We start from the raw sequence: 20626 nt of genomic DNA on the forward strand, positions 1-20626 counted from the left end.
AATTCGGAAGGTCCTCAGTATTACACATGGAATAAGAGTAGAAAATCATTTGAACGGCGCAAAAGAGGAGAGCAAGTCGAAGGACAACCTGGAATATTGAAAGAAAACACAATAGGCAGACTGTATACTATCCATCCCAAACAAGATGAATGCTTCTTTCTTCGCATGTTGTTGATAAATATGCCTGGTCCAACATCATTCCAGCAACTAAAAATTGTCAATGGCATTACACATGCTACTTTTCGCAGTGCATGTCAAGCTCTGAATTTATTGGAAAATGACGGACATTGGGATGAATGCATTAATGAGGCGTGTAACACATCACATCCTGATCAAATTCGTGCATTGTTTGCAACTATCTTGACCAATTGCTCCCCTTCATCTCCTGTTGAGTTATGGGAGAAATATCAATCACACATTGCCGAAGACATTTTTCATCAAATAAGCAATGAAAGTACAAATACCTGTCTGGATTTTACATCAGAAATCAATGAGACATTGATAAGAATTGAAAATTTGTGTTTAGAAATTGCAAACAAATTACTCAAACAATTGGGAATGACCTCACCGACTCGATCGGCTGCTGCTTTCTTTGATGTAGAATTGCGTAGGGAACAAAATTACGACACAGATGATCTTTTGTTGTATGTGCAAGCAAATATTAACAAGCTAACACATGAGCAAACAGACGTTTACAACAAAATAATGCAGACTGTAAATAATGGAGTGGGAGATATATTTTTCTTAGATGTGCCAGGAGGAACTGTTGAAACGTTCTTAATTAAACTTATGTTGGCAGCCATTCGATCACAAAATGACATAGCCTTAGCTCTTGCATCTTCTGGAATAGCTGCAACTTTGCTACCAGGTGGAGGAACTGCTCATTCTGCATTGAAACTTTAAACATGCAATTTATTGAAACTCCCATATTTCAAAAACATCAGGTATGGGAAAAGTATTGCAAAAATGCAAACTTATTGTTTGGGATGGATGAACAATGGCACACAAAAAATCACTGGAGGCTCTTGATCGGTCATTGCAAGGTTTGCAGGGAAATGATATATTATTTGGGAATGCAGTAATATTGCTTGCTGGAGATTTCAGGCAAACATTACCTGTAATTCCTCGATCAACACCAGCAGATGAAATACATGCTTGCCTCAAGTACTCCACTTTTTGGCAAAATGTGAAGACATTAAATTTGACCAGAAATATGCGTGTCCAGCAGCAAAATAATCAGTCAACAGAGATCTTTTCAAAACAATTGTTGGAAATTGGGAATGGGACAGTGCCGGCTATTCTGACTTCAGGCCGAATTAAATTGCCACAAAACTTCTGTCATTTAGTTACATCAAAAGACGAATTAATTAAAAACGTATCCCCAGACATCCACATTAACTTTATGAATGACAGTTGGCTGAGTGAACGAGCTATTTTTGCACCCACGAACAAAGACGTCCATGCACTCAACAATAGTATTCAGTTGAACATTCATGGTGAGTTAGTCATATACAAGTCCGTTGACACTGTTGTTGAAGCAGACGAAGCAATCAATTATCCATAAGGGTTTTTGAATTCACTAGATTTGCCAGGGATTCCACCACATGTACTGCAATTGAAAATTGGTGTACCAATTATCATGTTGCGAAATATTAACCAGCCTAAGCTTTGTAATGGCACACGTCTTTCAGTAAAAAAAATAATGACCAACATCATTGAAGCAACAATTTTGACAGGGCCTTTCAAAAGTGAAGATGTCTTAATTCCGCGGATTCCCATGATTCCAACAGATCTGCCATTTCAATTTAGGAGATTACAATTCCCTATTCGCTTGGCCTTTTCAATCACAATCAACAAGGCACAGGGACAATCTTTAGAATTGTGTGGCTTATATTTACACACTGACTGTTTCTCACATCCGCAATTATATGTTGCATGTTCTAGAGTCGGCAAACCTGAGAATCTCTTCATCTGCACTGAAACTGGAACTACTAAGAATATTGTGTATCCACAAGTTTTGGAAAATTAATTCCTTCATATTAAATGGCAACTTATGGAACTGGATCAAAATGAAGTCCAAAAGAGAATCTCCAAAATTATTATTCAATCAAGAATTTGAGAGACAAAAATATCAAATACATCCTTCACTGAAGCAGATCTGTGCATGAGTTCGTCGTGGGACTTCAACTCCAGAAAGATTAATAATACTGCCCTTTGTAAATATTGGTCCTTCATACAAAACATTAAGAAGCAACAGCATGAAAATCACCTTTGCTGTAGTATATCTATGCATGGGTTCATTATTTAATTCGGATGAGTTGCACTGATGATTTCTAATAAGAATGAAATAGATCTATGTGCCAATAAGATAGATCTATATGCAAATTTCCAAATTATTTATTGCTGTTTATCTGCATATTTAAAAATGTAACTTAGTTCATGACGTGATGCGAAAACTAATAGTCTACCTCACAGATTTTTTGTAATTTTGCTATATTCATTCATTTAATCATTTCACCAAACGGAACCACAGCAACGCGTGGCCGGATACAGCTAGTATATATATATATATATATATATATATATATATATATATGTGTGTGTGTGTATGTGTGCGTGCGTGTGTGTGCGTGTGTGTGTGTGTGTATGTGTGTGTGTGTGTGTGTGTGTGTGTGTGTGTGTGTGTGTGTGGATCGAGTACAAAATATGCCCGGAAAGTAAAATATACATAAAGTTTTTTTCTCTTTTTAAAATAAAAACTATATGTTAAACAAGATTCTCAGTATTAAACAAATCCCCTAAAAAGCATAGAAAAGAATATTACTACCAACATTTCTAAAACGGAAAGAATTACTCCCGGATTTATGCAGTTCATTTTAAAAATATACTATAAAATGTTTTTGCTTTTATAGGAATTAAACTTGCCAGAATTGCAGCAAACTTGATCATAAAAATTCGCATTGTAAAAGCAAATGCACAAGAAAAACTAGAATTAGACTGGTTAGACCAAACGAAAAGTAAACGAAAAATTATGCAAATACGCAATTATGCAAATATACAGATATTTAATGAAACGATGGAATAAAAAAACTTCCTTTGATCGGATCTTTCTATTATGAATTTGCATACGTAGAATTTAAATATAAACGACTTTGCAGAATACACTAATAGGCAGTTCGTACTGTCACTTGCAATAAAATTATTTGACCAGTAAATTTGAACAAGAATATTATAAAAATAAAATGTTTTCATAGTGAAAAATTCGGGGAATTTGTTTGGTTGAACTTTACGAACAGAATTTACCTTTTTAAACCAACATTGCTGTCCAGAAAGTATTCGTTTAAAGTTTTTTAAGTGAAAACACGCCATACTGGTCCCCATCAATATAAATTTGTGCATAAAAACAACCACAAATTTATTAAATGATATGCGTAAGCAAATCAAGGAAGCCATTAGAATAAATCACCCGAATACTTCGAGACGACGTTGAAAAAACGGAGCTTTGGCGAGACCAATTTATAAATGAATTAAAACTAAAAGTATTATGTTTAAACACAAACGAAAAAAAGGTTCATGTCTTAGGAATAATAAAACCAACCCGCGCCACATGTAGGATTGACAAATACACAGATGGTCCGACTATACCAGTTTCCTACATTTCAGTATTTTTGTATAATCATTGAAATGCCAAAGTAACGTAACGTGAGTTTGGATGTTATTCAGAAACTCACGAATAACATTACTAAAGAAAACGCAAATCTCAAATGAAATTTTAAAGGATTGCCTGTCATACAAGTGCCGACAAATACCCATAAACGCCAGCAAAACCAGTTTAAAGAGCATCACTGAAATGACAGTAGCGACATATTATCCATAGAAAAAGGGCATTTTTAGACATTTGCGGTTGACCCACAGCGAACAACAACAGAACAGTGACCATCGAACTGAGTGAGAAAAACCATCTGCTCTCTGAATATAGTCTTGAAACGGAAAAGATATTAACATCTGTTTATGGGGGGAAATGCTTGGTAGATGGTATTGTGGGGACTCATCAATACACATTATATGGAATTTTTCAAACAGTATGCACATGCTGAGAGGTATCGACTTTCGTGGTGGTTTGTATGTGGTTTCGTAATACGCTATATTAGCATTAAGTACTACGGCTCTCGTTCTTTATGCAGTTTGAGTTGTTGTAACTACGTAGCTATCTTCTAAACCATATCATCTTCCAGTAATTACTAAGCGACACGTGCTGGACCACAGTAGTATCAGATTCTCAGTTGAATGATGTTTAATTTTAAACTTACATATAATATTTGATTATATAAATATTATTAATCAATTATCAGAACTGTTACTTGAAGCATAACTATACCAAATATGCACAGGATTTCACACGTTAATAAGTTAACATAATTCACAAGTTAACATAATTCTCAATTTAAAAGTTCGTTTTAACGGGTTAATCATATCAAACATAATATTTTTTAAATATGACGAAGTTGTTGTTGCCCGCTTACAACACATATCCCTTATGAGATGGTATGTCTTTTTTCATTTTTCTCAAAATATATAACGAATCGTTCAATATATCAATCTATCAACAAGTTTCTGTTTAGAAAATGTCCACAAATATCAAAACGAACAATTATTATTTATTATTGCAATCGATAGTATTATCAGACGTCTCCCTTGACAGTTAAACCACAGTATGGAAAGAAAATATATGTAATATTTAATGAATCAAGATGGCGTTATTCCCAGAAGGGGGTATATAGACTTTTAAAGAAACGTAATGTGTACTAGTTGTAAAAATTATCAGACTATCATTGAAATATAATAAAAAATATTTGAAGCTAACTATTTATTTTAAAATCTTAAACAATAATTCTGCCCAACATTAACCTATGTAGTTATCGTTGTATGGTCAGTAAGGATTAGTTAGGCTATCTTTTTTAATCGTTTTCCATAAAATAAATGAATGAATGACTTGGTTTATAATATCACATTTTAAACAGTTATATCATTAATATAACTGAATAGTTATGCTTTATGGAAAAACACATATATTAGGAAAATATATAAGATCTAATCAGATACTATGTCAAAATGAAAAATACAAGAAGCCATGTAAATGAACACTGAAAAGATATGCTTATCTATCTCTACCTATCTCCCGCTTTATATATATATATATATATATGCATATATATATGCATATATATATGCATATATATATATATATATGCATATATATATATATATATATATATATATATAGCTTAATGCGTTAGAGTGAAAGAGCGAGTTCAATTCCACAAGAGGAGACTTATCTGGATAATGCCAAGCTCAACAATTATCATTGGAGCTTATACAATAGTACAACAGGAGTATGAAATAAAGTCACAAAACTATATACTGGTGAATATAGATTGGTTCATTTATTGAGTAACGGAATACAAGCAGTTATTTGAGGGATGGAAGGGACTCTTTATGCCAAGGCATTTCGAAGCCTAATGCTTCTCATCAGAAGAGTAGAGAATATGCTAGGTAGCATGGTGGAGATGCGGCGTCTAGCGTAGGGTTCATTACGAGCGAAAAAAAAACTAAGTGAAATTATAGAATGTTGGGGGATTTTTATTAAATTTTATATAAAGGAGAAGATTTTGTTATTAATAGTACTTTATGTGGAAAGCACAAGTACACTGCCTTACAAATGTCTGGCACCGTTTCAAGTTCTGGATATCCTTAACGAAATAGATGATGAAGCTAAGAATCCATATTCTAAAATACCAGGGTTGTTCATAAGTAATATATCCGATTTTTATCTCAGTTAAAGTTGACGAGCTACGAAAAGGGAGGTTGTATAAAAAAACGAGGATTTTTTTCTGTTCCAGAATAGGATTTATACATAATCACTAACATTCTTATTTTTTCTAGCAATAATGCCGTTACTGTACATGGGCGCAAGAAGCGATTATTGTAATTCACATCGGTGTCGCACTTTGAAATCAATGAACCCAAATCCTAACTGTACTAACATCAACTGTATTGGCTTCATAAACGTCTTACAGGCGTCGGTGGATGTTGATCCGTTCAATTTTTACTGAATGAGGTGATTCAATAACGCATTTCTTTATTTGACTCAGGTCTTTGAAAGGGGCTGATTTTGTTATAGTCTCACACCTACAATATCTTTAACTGGGAGATGAAACCTTCATGTCATGAATGCATAAGTTCAGTAATTATAACAATGCATGTTGTAATCCACTTGGTCCAATCTGGTGGAATAAATTAATAGTAGCCATTAATTTTTGAATGCCCCTTGTAGGTCATGCCAGAGATATGTATATGTAGAAAGATTTCGGCTTCTATCATGGCTTTCTACATCGGTTGATGAGAAAGAACTTATTGTTAAACTATCTGCCGCTTGAATTATTGGACAGGAGTTGTAAATGAGGATCGATTAAATCTCCTAAGTAATTTAACGGCATCATCCTGTACACGTGACAATTTGGCACACAAACACTACCACTATTTATTATTTTTTCGTGATATTTGAAAGTAAATCAACTAAAACATATGTTACGAAAATAGTCTTGCATGGCAAAACATAATACGTGAAGTTACTACTACTACTACTAATAATAATAATAATTAGCGAGACCTGTGGAAATTCCACAGGAGACTAATTCATATGTAATATATTGATGTTAGCATTCTGTAGATGTTCAGTATAAATGGAGACGCTCTAATATTATTGTACCTATTTACTATGCCTCCCCAGGGGACAGAGTTAGATACCAGGGCCATTCTTTAACGTGGAGAAAAGGTATGAAAATAAAAAAAACTGTCTGAGTTGTGAAGGACTGATCCTCCACCGAAAGAGAACAAGAAATGGAAGTGCATCCTCTGAAGAACAGATGCTACACTTTGATCTTGACCAAAAGGCCAAGTTATCTGATATTATTGTAGCTTTTTCTTAAAACTGCAAAAGTATTTACCTAAGCTATCACTAACGCCCGGCAAAGCCCGGTCGTAAAGTAAGCTTAAATATGATATTTTAATTCTTGAAAATTTCGTATATATTATTATAGAATTAATGTCCTATCGACTTTTATATATTATAAAGTTGCGATTTCAAAAATAAAAACATATCCATATGACTTGCGTGCATCAGCTTGAATCAAAACCGTAATAAAACTGAGACAGAAATAATTTTATGCCTAAAATTAAACAAATCGAAATACAAAAACAAAAAATAAAAGAGAATATGTAAAAAAAAAGTAAATGAGGAAAACTAAAAAGTTAATGAATGCGTAGCACGTAAATTATATTTTAATCCATATTTTATGATAAGTGGTCGATTGATTTCTAATTTCAAGTTCTTTGTAGTGTATTTATACTGGAAAGATTTCCAAAGTGACCCCCCCTCTATCAATATCTTTCTATCTCTCTCACTGTACTAACGTCGTTTTTAATAACTCTTTATCTGTAGAACACAATACAATGTTACGTATTACCTGCAAACTGCAACACTTTCGTTTTCGTATAATTGTAAAAAAAATACACGCTTGAATTTTACTCATAAGAAGTGAAACAGTGTGTATATATATTCACTCGCTTTCTGTTTTCTAATAATATTTTCCTGAATCAATTAATAATCCTTTTTAACGCATTAAAAAATATCCTCTACATGAACATGTCTGATAAGAAAAATTAAAAATAATTGTAACATTTACGTAAACTATACAATTATGTAAACTATACAAAATGAACAATTTATGAACTAGACAGTCCGAGGGCATGGCGTTGTATTCTCCAAACAGTATGTCCTCATCAATAAAGATTGCTGCTAAAATATATAAATCGAATACTACGAAAGAGTAAGCCCAATATTCTTTACACAAGTAAGAACTCCTAATCAACAGGCGTAGTTTTTTTTGTTACATAGGCATCACCACATTATCAAGACCAAGAGGCCACTCAAGGATAAGGGTTGCAGAGTGTACAGTAGAAATTGTACAATATAGTAATCATTAGTAATGAAAATTTGGTAAATTTGCTAACTTATATGGAACGGCTCATCAATAACTTATTTACGTTAGACTTGAAAACAACCATATTGTAGTCAGCCGGAAAGCAGGAAAACGGAAGACAATTCCACAGGCGTGCAGTTCTAAGAAAGAAGCTTTGTTCATGGAATCTACGTTTAGGTTTAGGCACAGATAAAGAGTGGAGGGGAATTATTGATAGTGTTTACAGCTAGACGAGTGTTTCTTGTGAAAGTGTGCCAAGGGGGAACCATAGATTGAAGCTCAGACGAACACTTTCCATGAAAATAACGATACATCAGAGACAAACTCGCAACATCTCTTCTGTGAGATAGAGGTCGCAAGGAAGAGAAAAGGACATCTCCTACGATGCTACGAAGTCTATTTTGAACTCTATCAAGGCAGGACAGGTCCTTTCTAGCAGCTCCTGCCCAGATGTGGCAACAGTATTCCATCCTTATACGTACCTGGCTCTTATATAGATAGTAAATAGCATCAGCAGTGAGAGATCTACCGGATCGATAGAAAGATCCCACCATTTTTCCAGCGGCAGTGGAAACAGATTTTATGTACGTGTTCCATTTAAGATCAGGAGTAATGGTCAAGCCCAGAAGCTTGTCAAAACTTGAGGCCTCCTGAAGACGAGAGCCATTCATTTCAATTGATGCAAGATGTAGATCAGAATGTTGATGATGTAAAGAGAGAAGCTTGGTTTTAGATGCATTAAAAGTAACCAGCCACTCCTTACCCCATTGTACTACGTGCTCAAGATCAGAGGATAGAGAATTGGAGAGAACTTGGTCGTTTACTGTCTTATATGTGCTACCATAAATTGTATACAAATGATGTAAGGATGTGATTTGGAAGATCATTAATGTAGATCAGGAAAAGAGTTTGGCCCAGGATGGACCCCTGAGGGACACCGGCATTAATACTGTGAGCTTCTGATTTTTGTCCCTCAACTACTACTCTTATGAACCTATCAGAAAGAAATGATTTAATAATTGAGAAGACATTTCCAGCTATACCATAGCTAGAGATCTTATGAAGTAAACCTTTATGCCATACTCAAAGGCGTTTGATATGTCAAGAGCAATTGCCCTAGAAAGGTTGCCTCCGTCGAGAGATTTGCTAATCCTATGCGATATAACTGTAAGCACATCTGCTGTAGATCTAGCAGAACGGAAACCATATTGAGTGTCACTAAGAAGGTTATTTTTGTTGAGATGGTTGATTACTTCTGTATTTAACACAGATTCCAGCAACTTACTCATGGCGCACAGGAGACTTATTGGCCTGTACTGAGAGGGGGATGAGAAATCACCTGAATTCTTAAATACAGGGCATACTGATGAAATTTTCCAGGGAGATGATAAACTATTCTACTTAAGACAACGTTTAAACAGTTTTGTAAGTATGGGCGCTAGTTCAGGTTGAAGTTTTTTGAGTATTATAATTGGAATACCGTCAGGGCCAGTTGCTTTACTGGAATCAAGGTTTTTGATTAGCTTGGCAACATCACGTACAGATATACGTATATCACATAGCGTGTTTTCTGATACAGGAGGAAATATTGGGGGTTGGCGGCCTTGATCGCAAAGGGTAGAATTAGCTACAAAGTTCTTGACAAAGAGTTTGGCTTTGTCTGATGCTGACGAAATTACCTCAGGTCCATTGATAATAGTTGGGATGGAGCACACGCTTCTGTTCAGGATTCTGTTTGCTATTTGCCAAAACTGGTGGGAACCAAGCCGCTGCTCAGCTACTTTGGACGTAACGGATTGAGCATACAACTCTCTTTCGTTCTTTATTACTTTCTTACAATGGTTGCTGGCAGTCCTGAAAGCGGCTTTAGTTTCCATACATCTATTACGTTGGAAATAGTGGAAAAAGTGATTTCTGTGCGCAATCGCAGCAGCATATTTTGGAGAGAACCATGGCTGGCTGTTAGGTTTTTGCTGAAACTTTTTCGAGGGTATGAAACGGTCAATACCTACAATTAACCATTCCGTCAGGTCTAATACTATAGAGGACACATCCTTTTTAAACATGGAATGCAGAGGTAGATCAGATATAAATGTACGGAAGCTATCCCAGTCAGCCTTGGTGTGTCGATATACTGTACGATGGAGAGGTACGTCTGGGGACTTATTACATTTCATTTTTATCTTAATTGATACAACAGAGTGGTCGGAAGATCCAAGAGGTGACAGAACAGAAACTGAACATAGTTCAGGGCAAGTTGTGAGAAAAAGGTCTAGTAGGCTCGCATACTGGCCGTCATTGTCGGGCACACGGGTGGGTTCCTGAACAATCTGAGTGAGGTCATAGGCAATGGAGAAATCATGACAGAACCTCCCCTCATCATCGGTCTTGTTTGAGTGGGTCAACCATTCGACGTTGTGAACATTGAAGTCTCCACATACTTGAATGTTAGCTGAAGGATAAGCAGATAGGACTTGGTCAATTTTTCTCAGATAAGCTTTAAAAGATAGTAACCCCGCTGTTGGTGGCGATAGAGAGTAAATATAAATGCAGTAGTGTGAGCTAAAGCAACCCGGAAGCACATATAGGGTAAGTTAGGCTCTTCCCTGGAGATGTCCCTACCACATGGAAAGCTATCTTTAATATAGGCACATATTCCATGCCCATGGCGATCTTGGGGGTCAGATTTAGAAGTTAGGTAAGAGTATCCTTTAATTGCGAACTCTTCTAAGGAAATAGCCTGTCCAATGCCAGTTTCACTTAAAAATAAAAGGTCCCGTTTAGTCTCCTGTAATTGGGTTTCAACCTCTGGAAGGTTAGAACGTAGACCCCTGATGTTGGAGAAAGAGACATGGTAGTAGGGGTCTACGTTGGAAGTTGGAGAACCGGGTTTAATCGTGTATTTTTTCTTGAAACTTGTCATGATGAAATTTTGAAATTTGTGGACTAGGTCGTCAGATTTACTTAGAGCAGGACCGAGAGGGGAAACTAAGAGAGGAAAAGAAACGAAGAATTTTTTTATTATTTGTAGCTAATGATAAGGTAAAGCCGTAACAATTACCCACTAGTATGGAATCGAGAGGCCCCACCAGAAGCTACTGCATGGTCCAGAATCCATTCACCAAATGGTAATACAGCAGCTCCAGTACTTTGCACCTGCTGATAGGACAGCCTCCTTAGTGGTTAATCCAAGGTCCGGGTCCCTAACTATCAGGCGGATAACGTCAGCCCAGATAAAACGTTTACCTCCAGCACCCTTAGTAGTGACATGGCTACAAGGATAGACATAGAAACAGAAAATTTCCGCCATCTCTGCCAACTGTTCGCGCAAAATACTGCCAACCTCTTTACGTCTTTAAAATACCATACTCCATGCGATAGATTTAAAGTAATCTTAATATATGTATTTAATTCTACTTAATCTTTAAGTATCTGAAGGTTAAAACGTGCCGCAAGAAAAAAAGATAAAGTACTGCTAATATCAAATTTAAATTTCAGTGAAATGCAATAAAATACGTTCATCTCCAGAATCTATTATAACTTTGATTTTTTTTTTCTTACTGGGACAGACGATAGTAAGAGAATACATTTCGATTGTTTAAAGCAGTGTTTGTCACACTTTTTGCTGGTGCAGAACCTCTGGAAACATTCCGCAAGTTCATGGAAACCCGATGCAATAATTTAGTTGTATGAAGAAATAATACAGCATTTAAATTAAAAAATAAAATGAAAATACTCATGTTTAACGTATTGTATACATCTATTTTATTTATAATGAAAGCAATATGTTCATGTTTGAATAGAGAGCATTTTTTCTTATTTATTTATTCTCATAAACAACTCAATGGGAAACTTGAGTTTGGTGTTTCTTGCACAACTCTTTAAAATTTGATCGTATTTTGACAGACGTACACGAAGTTCATCTTCCACATACAGTAGTTTTGCTTGTTTCTTTTGTTTAATGGTTGTCAGAGCTGAAAATCCAAATTCACACAAATAAGATGTTGAAAATTGCACATGTAATCTGTTATTCTGGTGGTTTTAGTTCTACTAATGGGTTTCTATTCCAGTCATACTGGTCAACAGTTGTCGACGAAACACTTGATAAGTGGATAGTCCTTAATCCGCGGAGTTTCGATGAAATACGTTCCTTCTCATCAGAGGGTAGGAATTAGCAAAATGCGGGATCGGATTTTGCATGCAAAAGTATTTGATGAAGGATTAAGGATTATCCACTTATCAAGTGTTTCCTTCTCAGATTAAATATGTTTTTAACTCTTTTTCAAAGTGTTTTTAACATGTTTATTAACCGTTTGCTCGTATATATATATATATATATATATATATATATATATATATATATATATATATATATATATATATGGACAACACCTTTAACTTTCAAAAGATCGGAAAGCATTCCAGAAAGCGCAATTGAATTCAACAACTCTCGAGTATATTGCACCGAATCAGCCTCGTCTATTGTATTGTTAAAAGATACGTTCTGTATTTTTTCATTTTTCTATCCCGAAAATACAGTCATTAGCTAAATATTTGCCTTGTAGACATTGAAATTTAGAGGTGAAACAATTGCTCGCTTGGCAAGCCAATCAAGATATTTTTCATCCACGTTTGTCAGAATACATCCTTTCCTCACAAATCCTATAGTTCTAAACACATTTTCCTAGTTAATCAGGAATTACAAATCTATCTGGTAATTCTACATAAGAAGACGTCTGTCACCAATTGTATGCAGAAGACATGCTGACTCTAAACTTCTATCCTGGTAGCCCTTATATAAGTTATTGTTTTATTTTTTTTACAAATAAATACTTAGAAATATTAGATTCTTTAAACTTGGCTTTATTTTTACCCTTATTTCATTGTTTACTCCTGGTTATGAAGTATTAAATACTTACTTAAAAGATTATTGGCTTTTTTGAAATGTATAATATCCTTTAATATACGATCAATTGCTTCAACAACCGTTATATCAGCCACTGGGGTTTCATCAACAATTATTAGTTTAGTGTCTTGTATTGCTTTGTCCATATTATAGTTTCGAGTAAGAGAAAATGTAGGCTCATTGATTCTATATGTATTCAAAAGAAATTTGAAAGCGTTGAGCAAGGTACGTCCTTATTCCAACAGCGTTGCCGCACTACCATTTGATGCAGTTGTAGGCGCAATGTTTTTCATTGACCTAATTTGGACCAAATTTAAGTTTGTAAATAAGACGTTCCTGTTCGAAGTTTATCAAAGAACATGCTGTTTTTATAAAACTATCGTTCGCGATTTAACATCTCAAAAAGCTGTAGCAGCATTTATTTGGTTTGCTGTTAAGTTTTCATTTTATTCAGTAACCCAAGACGCTATCCCATTCGGATGTTAGTCTAGCTCACATCTCTACCTACAACAAAGTAGCTTAATATACATATAGGCTGGTGTTCGTTAGCCATATCAAAGTATGTCATCCTATCATGAGGATATTGTTTTCCAAATTAAGAATCAAATTAGAGACTAGAGCGTCTGGATCATTTATACATCTGCGATGTAGTTTTAAATAATCATTCGGCAATGCTTATTTGACGATTTCTCAAGGCTGCGCTAGATTACTTGGTGAACATTCCGTCAAGATTATTGCAAATAGGCATAACGTGTGCAGGTGGTTACACAATCTTTTGTTTCTTTCATGGCTAATTGTAAATGCGCATCATTTCGCAAACGCCCTCTAGCAAGACAAGCTACGCTGACATTCTCTGAATAGATTTTCAGTCACAACCAAACTCACATGAATTATGAATACTAACCACATAGAAGTATACTGAGGCAAAAATAATCGAAAGTATTTTAAAACATCTTCAATAATACAATGAAAAAATAATTAAAATTGTGAATAAAATATAAATTAATAAAAAACTAAATATAAAATGTATCAGCGTGGGTTGATACAGAAAAATATCTGTGAAGGATTAAACATGAGGAAAAGACCAAGGAGGCAGGGTTCTCCTACAATCCTGACTAAAAGAGTACATAGGGTACACGGATCTTTAGAAGGCTTATTGCTATGTAAGCCATAGAAAATAGCAATGATTCCTGTCAGCGAGAAATTAATGGCAGTTGCTGTTGTGATAACGCAAAATAATTTGCAGGTATTTTTAAAAACGGTATAGTATACTATAAATCTGAGGAGATATGTTGTCACCCAGACTTAAGAGATTTTTTATTAATAGTGAGTAAATAATCATAATAATAATGATTATACTAATATAAACAACAACAATAACTATTATAATAATAATAATAATAATAATAATAATAATAATAATGTGTTTACTAATTTAAAGACAGACACATATGCACAGACACATACAAAAGTAGTAATATGTGTTTTATTATATATTTAATAGCATAAAAGAAACTAAGGAAAGGTTAGCTACGCAGAACGGATTCTGTTTAATACCAGAAATTGATCATCAGCCTATTAAAGTCGCAAGCATGATTATGGGGCCAGCAATGTTTTCAATTTCTAGTTCTTCTGCGTTATTTTCACTATTAACGCTGTAAAAGTGTAAATCCCTAGCTATGTCCTTATCTATTCAAGAGTAGAATTGACTAGACTCTCAAGCTTTTGTTCTGCTACTCGTCCAAAATTCTAAAAGCAAATTTGATAATTTCTTTCTAATTTTCTCCAATTGCTCTAGATTTTGTTTTAATACTGATCCTAACTATATGGTTCATTTATAGCGACAATCTGTATTAGGCAACACTTACTCAACTAGAGAGTCTCTTCAACGAGCACCATAAACAAAAATATACATATATTTTCTGAGTTCAAATTAACTTTGTATGTGTATACCTATATTTTTGCAGCTTCGAATGTATATATATATATATATATATATATATATATATATATATATATATATATATATATATATATAAAGGTAATCAAAAGAATAACGTGGTTACCTGATAAAAGTGAAAGTAAACGTCAATGTAATATATATACCAGTATTTATAGTATTTCTTTATATATATATATATATATATATATATATATATATATATATATATATATATATACTAGCTGTACCCTGCCACGCGTTGCTGTTGCTCAATTTGGTGTAATGGAAAAATATAATAAAAAGAGAAAATGCATGTGTCTTATATTCTTAGTACAGCAATCCACTCCAAAAAGTGAAAAAGAAAGGCGAAAATGTCAAAAAAATGGTACTCTTGCAGAATTGGATCCAGATTCTCGGGAGTTTTCGTCAATCATGGCTTGGACTCGACCAACAATCAGTGAATTAAGCCGGACATTCCTAAAATGTTGAAACGTTAAATCGAATTTATTTTTGTTCTGTTTTTTTGTATCGAAAAATGTGAGTTTTTAATTAGTATTTGGATGGGTGGAGGGGCTTACAATACACAGATTCGAAAAAGTTTTCCAAAACTAAATAAATGAAATCAAAGGTAAGCTAAGTTATGTTTCTATCTAATTCGATGATTTTGTAGTGTCTTTATTTAATGTAAAATTTTAATCAGCTCGAAAAACACAGTGTTTATCGATGTATTTGAAAAAGACAAACGGTTGCACTCTCTGTTGAATATGTTAAGATTGGGAAAATAAATTAAAAACTATAGTGTTAGAAACCTACCGAATATCTTAGCGTGACATAGGCTGAAATATTCGGGTTTTTGATAGTATTTTTATAGTGTTTTAGTTTTAACTCATTTTTCCAAACTTAACGAAATCAACAGTGTTCGCCACCAATTGTATTTTTTCAAATATGCCGATAAACAATGTTTTAGAGCCGACTAAACGTTACATTAAATAAAAAGCGTTTGTATTACTAAATACGGATACGAAAAAGTTGCCGAAAAATAAATTTATAACAAATAAATGTTATCAAAGGCAAGATAAGTTACTTTTCTATCTAACTGGATAAGATTTGAGTGTTTTTATGTAATGTAAAATGTGTAATCGGTTCTAAAACATGCAGTGTTTATCAGTATATTTGAAAAAACAAATGGCGGCAGACTGTTAAACACATTAAGTTTGGGAAAATGAGATTAAACTTAAAATCTATACAAAATATTGTTCTGAACTCACTCAATATATGTCAGCGTGACATAGTCTGGCGTATAATCGGTTGTAATCAGTAATTTGTACAGTTTTATTTTGAATTTAACTCATTTTCCCAAACTTAACGTGCTTAACACAGAGTCTGTCGCGGTTTGTAATTTTCAAATATAACGGTAAATGCTATGTTTTTCGAGCCGAATAAACATTTTACATGAAATAAAAACACTAAAAAATGATCGACTCTGGTAGGAAAGTAACTTATTTGATAATGTTTTTTAACAACATTTTGGAATCTATGTGTACAATAATATAAACCCAATGAAAACACTAACAATGATTCATTTAGGAAGAAAAGTAAATTATCTTGCCTTTGAAAATATTTGCTAGTTAGATATTTTTTTTTTACATTATTTTTCAAATCTCTGTCCAAGTACAAATCTGAAGTGGGTATTTTCCTGTCTATTTTTATTTTTGGCACCGCGCTATTTTAAAGTAGATTTTTAAAGTTAAATGTAAATTTCACCATATATATTTTTTTCTTTTTTGGTATTTTTTTTTTACATAAGGTCTACCTTCACAATTTTCTAAAAAATGACTACTTCTAAAAGTTTTCGACTATGCTAAATAAAAAAGCTCATTTAATATTTGCAGAGGCAAGTAGTTTTCGAGATATAAAGACCTATACTATGCACTATAATCTACCGGCGGCCATAAATAAACACCCCTAACCTCCCAATGTTAAAAATGGCTTTTGGAATAAATACCACCACTCTCCCCATGTTAAGAACGGGTTTCGGAATAAACACCCCCAACTCACCCATGTTAAAAATGTTTGAGGTGGACCTAATGGGAAAATTTACCTTTTGTTTTTGTAATAATTTGTTAGTTGAAAGCACAGAAGACAGATTTACCATTTAGTTGCACAAATATCCTCAAACCAGGTAATCACTAAAAGGGACTCTTAAAGGTCGACACCGGTATCTAGCAAAAGTTTGTTTACATGTTTTACAAACTTTAAATGGCTAAAATATAAGCACATAATTATTGAAAATGTGATCATGTGATTAAAATTTGAGTTAAATAAACCATGTTGTTTAACAAATTAAAAAAATATAACGCAAGATTAAGTTTTAAACGGATTACATGTTTTATTTTATTATAAATTAGAAACATTTCCCAATATAATTGAAACTTTGGGTACTTATGTATGTTGTCGGTGCTGAAATAATAACATTATTATTTTGAAAACACTTCTTTAAGAGGAGCTGAGGGTGTTTTTACAAGGATTCTGTGCTTCCGCCGTACAATTAAAAAAAATGTGAAACTTGAATTTACACTGGTGAGGAAAAACTATAAATATACACGGTAGCATCTGCCATCGTATACGTCCGACAACAATATCTACTGTAAAAGTAAACCAGCTTGGTGCAAAATTTGAGACAACGCTATTTTTAAATAGTTTTTTTCAGGTGTGATTAAAGTTTCAAAATATCTTTGTTTTTTTTTTGTTTTTTGAAACTGTACGGTGTAATCACAGAATAGTTACAAAATATCCTCCCCATGTTAAGAATGGCTTTCAAAATAGCCTCATATAAAAATTTCGTGAAAAATTGTACTTTCAATTTTGTTTCATCGCAAAAAACCCCAAAAATATACTTTCACCTAACAATGTATAGTTTTAATATTAATTTATGTAATAATGAATTGTAAATAATAAATTGTTTATTTTTAATGATAAATTGTTAGTTGTTAGCAAAGAATAGTTACAAAACAGCCCCTCTGAATTGTAAGAATGGCTTCAAAAGCAAATAAAAAAAAATATATTTTTCAGCACGTTACCAAAATGCATATGTACCGTGAATTTTCTTCGAAACAAAATGTACTTTCACTGAACAATTTATAGTTTTAATAATAAAAAAGTTCATACTTTCTCATATAGAAACAACTATGAAAAGAAACAAAAAAAAACAGTGTGCTGCCAATTATGGTTTGACGATGAAGACGGTTTTGTTAATGTTCGTTGACTATTATGTTTCAACTCAGAACACACCTCCTGGCGAGCAATTGTTTTAAATTAAAGAAAGTGGGAAATGAATTTAAATTTTACAAAATAAAGGATTTTCTTTCACTTATCGATTAGAGCCATCAAATCGTGGTATGGATTGAAAAAGCTACCGGGAAAAAACGAATAGTCACGCAGAAGGTTGCCCGGATGTTTTGAGGTGTGTGTATAAGAGGGGGGGGTAAAGTAAAGTATAAGCGAAATGTGTAAATAAAAATAAAACGATGTAAAACTTCAAAAATCAGAAAAAAAAACAGCGGACAAACGTAAAACTGCTTTAACAAAGGTGTGTGTGTAGGGGGGGTAAAGTAAAGAATAAGCGATATAATCGGCTCGGCTAAAATCGGAAACTATTCTCGACGAATAGAAGTTTATTTTTTAATATGTTAATATTGTTTTACTTTTTTAATATTTAAAACACAGATGATAAACAGCCACTCTTATAAAATTTCACGGACAACGGGCGTGTAAATTTCTAGTTTATCGACTTTGCACAAATCAGTCGTTTGATTTATATATATATATATATATATATTGGTATATTTAGGCAGCATTTTTTCATTCAAGCAAATATTTTAAATACAACGGAGACTTTTTGTCTTATAATTCTTTTTTTAATTTTTCAATTTTCCGTATTGTCTTTTTTGTTTCAAAATAAAAAATATTAATAAAGGATCCATACATGTTGCTGTTACGGGCGCTTTCGATTCGTCCATGAATCATCATCAGGTGTTAAAAATACAGGATTGCGAAAATGAGGATTAAACATGAAAACTAAAATATATATAGTCAGTGATGAGTTAAAATAAAAGTCGATTAAGAATAAAAGTCGATTAAAAATTCGAGTGTTAAAACCAGCAATTTCGTAGACACCATGTACGAAGTCCGTCCAACACGGACTACGCAAGACATTTCAGAACGTTACTACTTTTTTGAAATGCAATGTCATTTATATTAGGTTGAAGAGTTCTAATGTACGACGCTTCAAGAATCTTTAATTTTTTTACATTATTTTCCCGTTGTATAATTTTTGTGTTGTCAACGAGGACCTTTCTAACATTGGAGGGGGGACAGCTATGTTCTTTTTTTAAATGTTTGTAAATCGCGCTTGTGTCGTTAAGGTGCATAGTTATTCGCCGGGACAACGTTGTTGTTGTATGTCCAATGTATGTATTATTTTTGGAGTTACATTCTCCAATAGAGCATTTAAATTAATACACTACATTGGTTTGTTCCAACGCTTTTATCGCCGGTGAAGAGTTGGTTTAACCACAAGGTTTTGTGTTCGAAATTTCCTATAATAGATAATAAATTTAATTTTAAAATTACTATCAACAGGCGTCAGCCGATAAACAGAATAATAACGTTAGCCAACACCGCAATGCAAACCCCATTAATATATTTTACCAAAATCAAATAACGCCTAATTTCAGAATCGAAGAAAATGCAATAAAAAATATTCTACGAAGATACTTGACGCCTCTATTAATATTTTTGATTTTGAAACAAAAAAGACAATACGGAAAATTGAAAAATTAAAAAAAAAGAATGATAAGACAAAAAGTATCCGTTGTATTTAATAATATTTGCTTGAATATATATATATATATATATATATATATATATATATATATATATATATATACTAGCTGTACCCTGCCACGCGTTGCTGTGGCTCAAATTGGCGCAATGGAAAACGTTCCAAAATGAGAAAAAGCATGTTTCTTATAGGTTTAATTTTCCATTTTGCATGGGTACACAGCTTTTGTTGTTCCATTTTCTTAGCTGATATAGAGATTTACCGGTTTGATGACTCTAGAATACGTAATATAAATTGTCCATGTGAAAAAACAGTCAGTGTGTAACTGTAAGGCCCACAATTGTAAAGATTGTTCCCTGTGCTTTGTTGATGGTTATTGCAAATGACAAAAAAATTGGAAAGTTCAATTTCTTAAAGTGTAATGATGTATCCGATGGAATCATAGGAATGCATGGAATGAAGATATATTCATCTGTGAAAGGTCCTGTTAAGATTGTTGTTTCTATGATATTGTTTGTTATTTTTTTTTTACTGCAAGCTATGTGCCATTGCAAAGCTTGGATTGGTTTATATTTCACAACATCATAATTAGTACACCAAATTTCAGTTGCAATACATGTGGTGGCATCCCTGGCAAATATAGCTGTTGGATAATTAACCACTTTATCTGCTTTCACAACAATGTCGATGGATTTGTATTTGACTACCTCACTTGGAATTTTACATTGAATAATAGTGTTAAGTTCATGGGAATCTTTGTATTGACCTGCAAGAATAGTTCATTAACTCAGTCAAATGGAATTCTTATAATTTGAATAAAAAAACATTTAAACTAACTATTCTTTTGATGAAGTAAAATTACAGAAATTACAGAAGTTAAAAGTCAAAGAATT

This window comes from Euprymna scolopes, chromosome 13 (assembly GCF_053919585.1).
Source record: "Euprymna scolopes isolate OS-2025 chromosome 13, ASM5391958v1, whole genome shotgun sequence".
Lineage (NCBI taxonomy): Eukaryota > Metazoa > Mollusca > Cephalopoda > Sepiida > Sepiolidae > Euprymna > Euprymna scolopes.